The sequence below is a fragment of the Pogona vitticeps genome, chromosome 3 (genome assembly GCF_051106095.1).
Source record: "Pogona vitticeps strain Pit_001003342236 chromosome 3, PviZW2.1, whole genome shotgun sequence".
Taxonomy (NCBI): Eukaryota; Metazoa; Chordata; class Lepidosauria; order Squamata; family Agamidae; genus Pogona; species Pogona vitticeps.
The window spans coordinates 98,517,824-98,525,143 of NC_135785.1; the positions used below are offsets into that span (position 1 = coordinate 98,517,824).

Sequence of the window (7,320 nt, forward strand, 5' to 3'; positions counted from 1 at the left end):
CTGTTGCTCAAGGGAAGTGACAGGAGAGGAAGGCAAGAGTGTTCAGCTCGCTCCATTCTGCACAAAAAATCACTTGGAGTCTCATATATGCCTGATCATGATATTTTTTAAAAAAAGAAAATTAATCAGCTTGTTCATAAAAAGGTAAAGGTAAAGGTTCCCCTTGACATTTTTAGTCCAGTCGTGTCCGACCCTAGGAGGTGGTGCTCATCCCGTTTTCAAGCTGTAGAGCCAGCGCTTGTCCGAAGACAGTTTCCATTGCCACGTGGCCAGTGTGACTAGGGAACACCGTTTTACCTTCCCACTGAGGTGGTACCTATTTATCTATTCGCATTTTCATGCTTTCGAACTGCTGGGTTGGCAAGGAGCTGCGACAAAGCGGCGGGAGCTCACTCCGTTGCGTGGATTCGATCTTACGACTGCTGGTCTTCTGAGGCTGTAGCACAGGCTTCTGTGGTTTAGCCCACAGCGCCACCACGTCCCCTGTGCTTGTTCATATCTTATTACAAAAACAAACACAGATCTGTAAATCAGCTCCCACATGTAACTAAATTTCACTGCTCTGCCACAACCCAACCTCCCCCAGTCTGAAAGCACTCTCTGTTTTGGACGTGTTTTCTGAAAAATAAATATTATTCAACAAACAATCAAACAAACAAATCTTCCCCTTCTGTGCCCTCTTTGGATAATCCCTCACAGCAATCAGCTCTTGTTCCCAAAACCAATAATTCAATGTTGCGGATTTACTTTACCAATTCATAGGTATGAATGGCCAACAGAAAAGGAAGAAAATGAGTTCTTTAATAATCTCCCAGACCCTCTTAAAACTGGGGATGGGGGAAGAAAAATCCATCCTTTGGACTCCGGTGCAAACAATGGGAGGATTTTCTCCAATGACACTAGCACCAGATAAGAAGCATCTAATCTGGGGAAGGAGGGTGGAAAAGCCCTACTTGCTGAAAGGGGAGCTACATGTCCAGAGCCGTGTTCCTGTCCACAATGGCAAGCGTCAAAGCTGAAGCAATGCTTCCCTGCTCTCCTTTAAGTTGGAAAGCAGCTTTGCCATTTATAACACCACATGGCGTTCCCCTGCGGCTCCTGATTGGGTGGTATTTTAGACTCAGAAGGAAAGATTTCTAGGTTAATAACTGCAGCGCTGCTTTATTTTACCGGCTGGCAGAGAGCCATTGACAGAGTAAACTGTCCTGGACTCTGTTTCAGTATGCAGTGTGCTTTATCATCCTTTCTTCGGGGGAACAATGAACACCTGAGAAGGGGTTCACGAATGCCCGAAGCTTCCAAGCATCAACACTGATCTGACATATTCACTGAAAGTGTCAAAGGTGATTATTAACAGAGCAAGGATTCCTCCAATGGGATTACTCAAGATCAGTCATAGTACCTGGTTCCATGTCTGTCAGGTTGTCTGCACACACATGACTCGAAGCTGGGCGCAATTCTCACCAAACGTGCAGCATTGGGGAGTTGAATTGAGAGCTAGGAGATGAAAGTTCAGGTCTCCATTGAATCAAGTATGAATGGCAAAAAGAAAAAAAGGGGAGGGCAGAGTTCTTTTAAAGATAATATGGGGAAGACAAAAGTTATGAATACTGCTTTCCATTCACTGGAGGAATAGTGGAACATTGATCTAATTAACGAAACAAAACAGATAACTACTGCTAACATATGCCAGTTATGAACCAATTTGTGAACTACGCCAATTTCTGTTTCTTAGACTTGTGACAGCTGAATTAAATCTAGAAGAACTGCTCACTCTTACAGCCCACAAGGCTAAATCTAAAGTAAATGTGTGTGGTTTGGGCTACATTCAGATCCTCATTTTCCTCTATGGAGATCAAAGCAACATGCCTGATCCTCCTCCTCTTTTTAGAACATCACAACAATTCTGTAAAGTAGGGCAGGCTGAGAGATAGTGCCAAGTCTAAGAATACCCATTGGGTTTCATGCCCCAATGTGGGCTTGAACCCAGGGCTGTAACTTAAAACATTTGGGTGAGCAGAGTCCTTGCCTGCTTGAAAGGCAGCAAAAATGATGCTACTGAAGCTATACTTTAGGCACAAACAGCATTGCTGCCTGGGAAGTACTGGGAGACTTTCTGAATACATCGCTAATGCCCAGCTGGCAGCATTGTTCTTGCTGGGGGAGCGGGGGAGGGAACTGCAGTGACTCCATTATTGCCACATGTCTAGTGGGCAAGCTGCTGCCCTAACCCTGAGCTGTCAGTAGCAAGGATTACCTGGCAGGTGAGCTGAGGACTGCTCCACATCCTACTAATGTGAGAAGCTGCATTAAAACAGGATACGTGAAACAGGCAGATTTGTACCTGTCTGCAAATAATTCATAGTAAAAAGATTACTGCAGGTTATCTGAAATGTGTGCTCTTCCCAGCTCTATGACAAACCTTCAATTGCTACACCATGCATGTTTTGGGGAGGTGCGGGAAGTATCCTATCTGTTAAGTTGAAGGCAGTCCCTGAGCAAGGACTTGTGAAGAAATTCAACAGGCAGTGAAATGGCCAAAGCAGCCTTCCGAGAAAATGTGCAGAGGATTGTGCTGGGCATTTTCCAAACAGTCTGGCAAAAGAGATTTAGCTGTAAAACTCTCCATCAAATCTCCTTGGCTGAACTGATGAAAAGGGTCTTGAATTTGGTATCACTGCCAAATCACAGAAACGCAAGGAAAGAAGCACACGTTTGCTTTGTGTTCTCCTCCCCCTGGTGTGTATGCGTGTAGGGGAGCAAAGAAAGTGTTTGGTGAAAGATAAAGCCATTATGACTATGCATGAAAGGGCTTGAATGGGGATGGGCTTTGTTTGGGAGCTGTTGGTTTTTACATCAGTTCTACTCACTTTAAAAACAGTTGCTTGAAAACAATGTCTGAAATGATAGCATGTAAGATGCCAACATCTTTGGAGCACACTGTTTGCATTTCTTTGAGCCAGAGTTAGCATTTTGAAGCTCAGAGTCTATTTGACCTTCTAGGGGGAGGCCCACCAGCTGCTAACTGATAGTGGACCTTTCCACCCATCCATCATCCTGGACAAGCAAGGAGGAGGGAGAAGAGATGGGCTGTTTAGCCAGAGCTCTTGACAAGGACTATACAAACCTTCCTTGTTGTGTGTCAAATCCCAGCCTGCTGGACTTGGACTTTGGGGGAACTCAGTGAAGGTAACTGAGGACCCTATGTTAGGGGAGGGTGCCCAGGGGGCAGTAATTACCCCCCAGTCCTCTGCTTCTATAGGGAAAGGGACTCTGCACAAGTGCGTTGTGACTTTGAATGAAGCCTTTCTATGCCTGATACCTGAAACTGAGCCCATGGATTCTTTGCCAAGGGACCCAGCCACTGCCAGCTCCTGAGGGCAGGAAACTAGCGGGGCACATAGAGGGTTGCATCCTATAGTCCTGGATCTCTTGTCCTTTTGTTGTTGTTGTTGTTGTTGCTTCTGAAATTATTTTTATTATATGATACTTTTAAATGACACAAGATTTTCAGAGCACTGGGGTTTGGGGGGACATTTACTGTTCTTTGGTTATACGTTGGAAAAGTAGGATAAATTTATTTTAAGAATAAACGGAATCATTTTGGTAGAGAACCTTCACCAGATGTGCTTGGTAGGAAAACGAGAGAGGGCCTTCTCTGTTGCTGCTTCCAGACTCTGGAACTCCCTCCCACGAGAGGCCGGGCTGGCCCTGTCTTTGCTTTCCTTCTGCAAGCAAAGACCTTTCTCCTCAGGCAAGCTTCCCCTCAGGGACTGATTGTCTTGGGAGGGGATTTTAAATGGATTGTTGTGCCATGTTGATTATGTTTACCATTTCTCAGATGAGTATTTGTCTCATTGTTTTTGTAATATTTTTATAATTGCTGTCTTAGCTTTTAAATATTGTCTTCTACTGATGTAAGCTGCCTTGGTTTTTTTTTTTAAGGAGAAAGGCTCGGTAAAAACATTTTAAACAAACATCACTCAAGATATGAATTCAGCTGGTTACCGACTGACCTCAAGTGCTTATTCTAGAGTTTTGTACCATTCATATTTCACAGATGGAAGCAAAGGCACTTGTATGTGTTCATGTCACTGAGAATCATGGTTTGACTGCCTTCTCTCATGCACACATTATTTCAACATGGCTGAAGGCTCTCTTCTAACTACTAAGAACTGTATGTATTCACAACTCTGCAACAGCCTGGTCCTATAATGGTATCACAGAATCATCGAATCTTACGAGACAAGAGGCCAAATTTTGTGCTGCAGCAACGGTTTTTCGTGTTCAGATGTTTGGGTAGGTGATTTTAGATGGATAATATAATGCTTTTAATATAACACTGGCTGAGGTTTTACTTATCCTAAGGATTTACGATGTTATTAACTGGAAAGTAGGGGTTGGTTTATCATGCTTTAATGGAAATTCTATAATTCTGCCTGATTTTACAAAACTACAAATACATGTATGTATTTTATATTGATTTGGTTTTACTGGTCTTTGACCGTAATAAAGTATTCATTCATTCAATCATAGAAACATACAATAATGAAATTGGAAGGAGCCTATAAGGCCATCAAGTCCAACCCCCTGCTCAATGCAGGAGTACAAATCAAAGGACATCTGCCAAGTGTTTGCCTGAATTTCTCTTGAATGCCTGCAGTGCTGGAGCACTCACCACCTCTCGAGGTAATGGGTCCCGTTGTTATACTGCTCCAACAGGAAGTTTTCCCGATATTCAAGCAAAATCTGGTTTCCTGTAACTTGTGCCCACTTTTGTGTGTCCTGCACTCTGGGTTAATTGAGAACAGATCTTGCCCTTCCGGTGTATGAGATAGCTTTTCAAGTATTTGAAAAGGGCTATCACGTCATTCCAGAACAAGGAGAGTTTAAAAGTGTTCCAGAAAAGCATAACTAAGCTATTGGACTACATTTTACAATATATTCTGAAAAATTTGAAATGACCTTCAACAGCTATGGTGTGTGAAATGACAGCAATGTGTGGCTAAAGTTAGGTACAAGCAGCTACTACTTCTACTTGAGAATTCTGCTATTGGAATTCTGTTTGAATGGCTGCCCTCAAAAAATGAAGAACAAGTGCCTGGAAGACACGCTTCAATGGTTATTTCCTGGCTAGTAGACAGAGTATTCACACAACTCACCAGGTCACAGACTTCTTCAGGAGGCTGAAATGTACTGCATTTCCATTAAAACATGGTTCTTCAGAGAGTGGGCCCCACAGAGAGTACCTTGCCTGTGAATCCACCACCAACTAGAAGCTGCCCTGTAAAAAAGATAAAAGAGCTCTGAAAAAAATCTTGAGAAAAAATATGAAATAGTTATTTTGAAGGTGGTAAAGAAGCTTAATTTCAAACTAGACACAAGCCGGGGCAAATTGTTCTGTAAGGGGCATGACATTTTCATAGAAATAGCAGAGGCATCTGATGGTCTGAATTGAAAGGCGCTCTTTTTTTTTCTTTTCTTTTTTTTAATGGACGAGCACCAAAATGTTGGGGTTGGCATCTTTTCTGTCACAAGCCAATGAGTAATCTCTACAAATCACCCCTTTGTATTAGATTCACTGAAATCTATCGGGCGGCTCCATGAGGAAGTGGGTTTGAGGCCTCTAAAAATTATAGTGCTAGATACTGGAAATTGCCCATATTTATTAAACATTTGGTCATGAAAACAGAAACTGTGTACTGTTTCATGAGGAAAAACATCCCACGTTGTCCATTATACACAGAAATTAAATTAAGTACATTTTAAAAACAAGAGCCCACAAAAACATACAACAGAACCAAGCAACAAAGAGCACTTAAAATCTCTGCTGGGTGCATTTCTTTCCTCGCTGCGGGCTCCCTCCCAGGTCTCAACCATGTTAGACGTTGTTTCAGAAGCAAATGGTCCTCTGAAGCCTTCTTTTCACTTTACCAAGCTAAATTGGGAGTTGTTCCCAGTTTGGTGGCTTGAAGTGAAAAAAAAAAAAAAAACCACACACACAAACACACATGAAAGCATCTTTTCTACTTCTGAAGCAGTGTGGCAGGCAGTTAGCTGGGCTGGAGCAGCATCACAGCTCTTTCCCTTTGAAGCTGATTCTTCAGTTAAATGATGCTCCTTGCAGGGGACTGGATCCTGGAGGGAAATGCCACCATGAGCTTCTCTGCAGAGCACTGAAGAATGAATGAGGCTCCCTTGCTCAGAGCCCTGGGGTGCTGCTTGAGATGTAAGCGTTCCAAGAGCTGCATTCATTGACATAGTTCCAGGAGCTTAATTTATTGACATAATCATTACATTCTGAATTACGTTTCTCCTCAAAAAGCTCTGAGGGCAATGTTCACTGCATTGGCCTAAACTATGAGGGATCCTCCTGATGAAGGTCAGTCCCTCCCTCTACCATAGTTTATGTCCAGGATGAAAAAGACAGAGAGACCTACCCTGCACAGAGCGCAATACACAGCTCTCCACCTCTCTCCTGATCAGTGAAATATTAGAGATGATACATTATGGGAACAAGGTGAAACATGCTTTGGAATTTTACCCTAACATTTCTAAAACTGGGGGACAACCACAGTACGGTGGTAGCTCCATACAGTTAGTGACAGTTTTCCTGTCCCCTTGTTCCATTTTGACACATGTTTTCTCTATAAATAAGAGAAACTAGCAAGGATTGTTCTAAACTTTGTACTGTTATACTGTCTCCACTAAGTGAATGGACTTGTAAATTATACTATCTCCATTAAGAAAATAAGCTCCTCTACCCCCCCAAAAAAAACCTGTTTGAGTGACATTGCTATATGAATACTGAAAATTAAATCTAAAAAGTACTATTCCAAACTTACACATCCACAATCTAGAAAAGTAGTCATTACCATCATTGTTACAATTTTAAAATAACTCTTCACAATCATGCTTCTCGAAGGTAAAATCCCTTGGCTGTAAAGGGACAGGGTGCTTTATTATATGTACGATGAGACATGCCATCATTTGTGTATCCTCTTTCTCTGCCAATACTGCATGCAAAATGCTAACATGACAATATTCCACAGCAATCAAGTCCATTACAAAAATGAATAATCATCAGGAAATATAATTAGAAAATAAACTATTTCACTGCTCAGAATAGGAGCGGTAGACAGCCTCTGCAATTCATTACACGAAAATGAATGCTGCAAGTATAGAAAGCAGCCATAACAAATGCTCTAAAATGTAGTCTCAGAGCATGCTGTAATTATGGTTGTTTGTGATTTCATCTTGACTGTACCTAAGAAGGGACTTTTAAAGCATAATTAAAATCTTGCCCTCTCTCAATGGAAA

General features: G+C 42.1%; 1 long non-coding RNA gene across 1 annotated transcript; it reads left to right on the plus strand.

The window, feature by feature from the left end:
* Nucleotides 1–2,940: 2,940 nt before the first annotated feature.
* On the plus strand, nucleotides 2,941–4,675 carry LOC144588320 (uncharacterized). The gene is made up of 3 exons (XR_013543830.1): nucleotides 2,941–3,189; nucleotides 4,061–4,299; nucleotides 4,537–4,675. It is a non-coding gene; the product is annotated as an uncharacterized LOC144588320 (long non-coding RNA).
* Nucleotides 4,676–7,320: the final 2,645 nt, after the last annotated feature.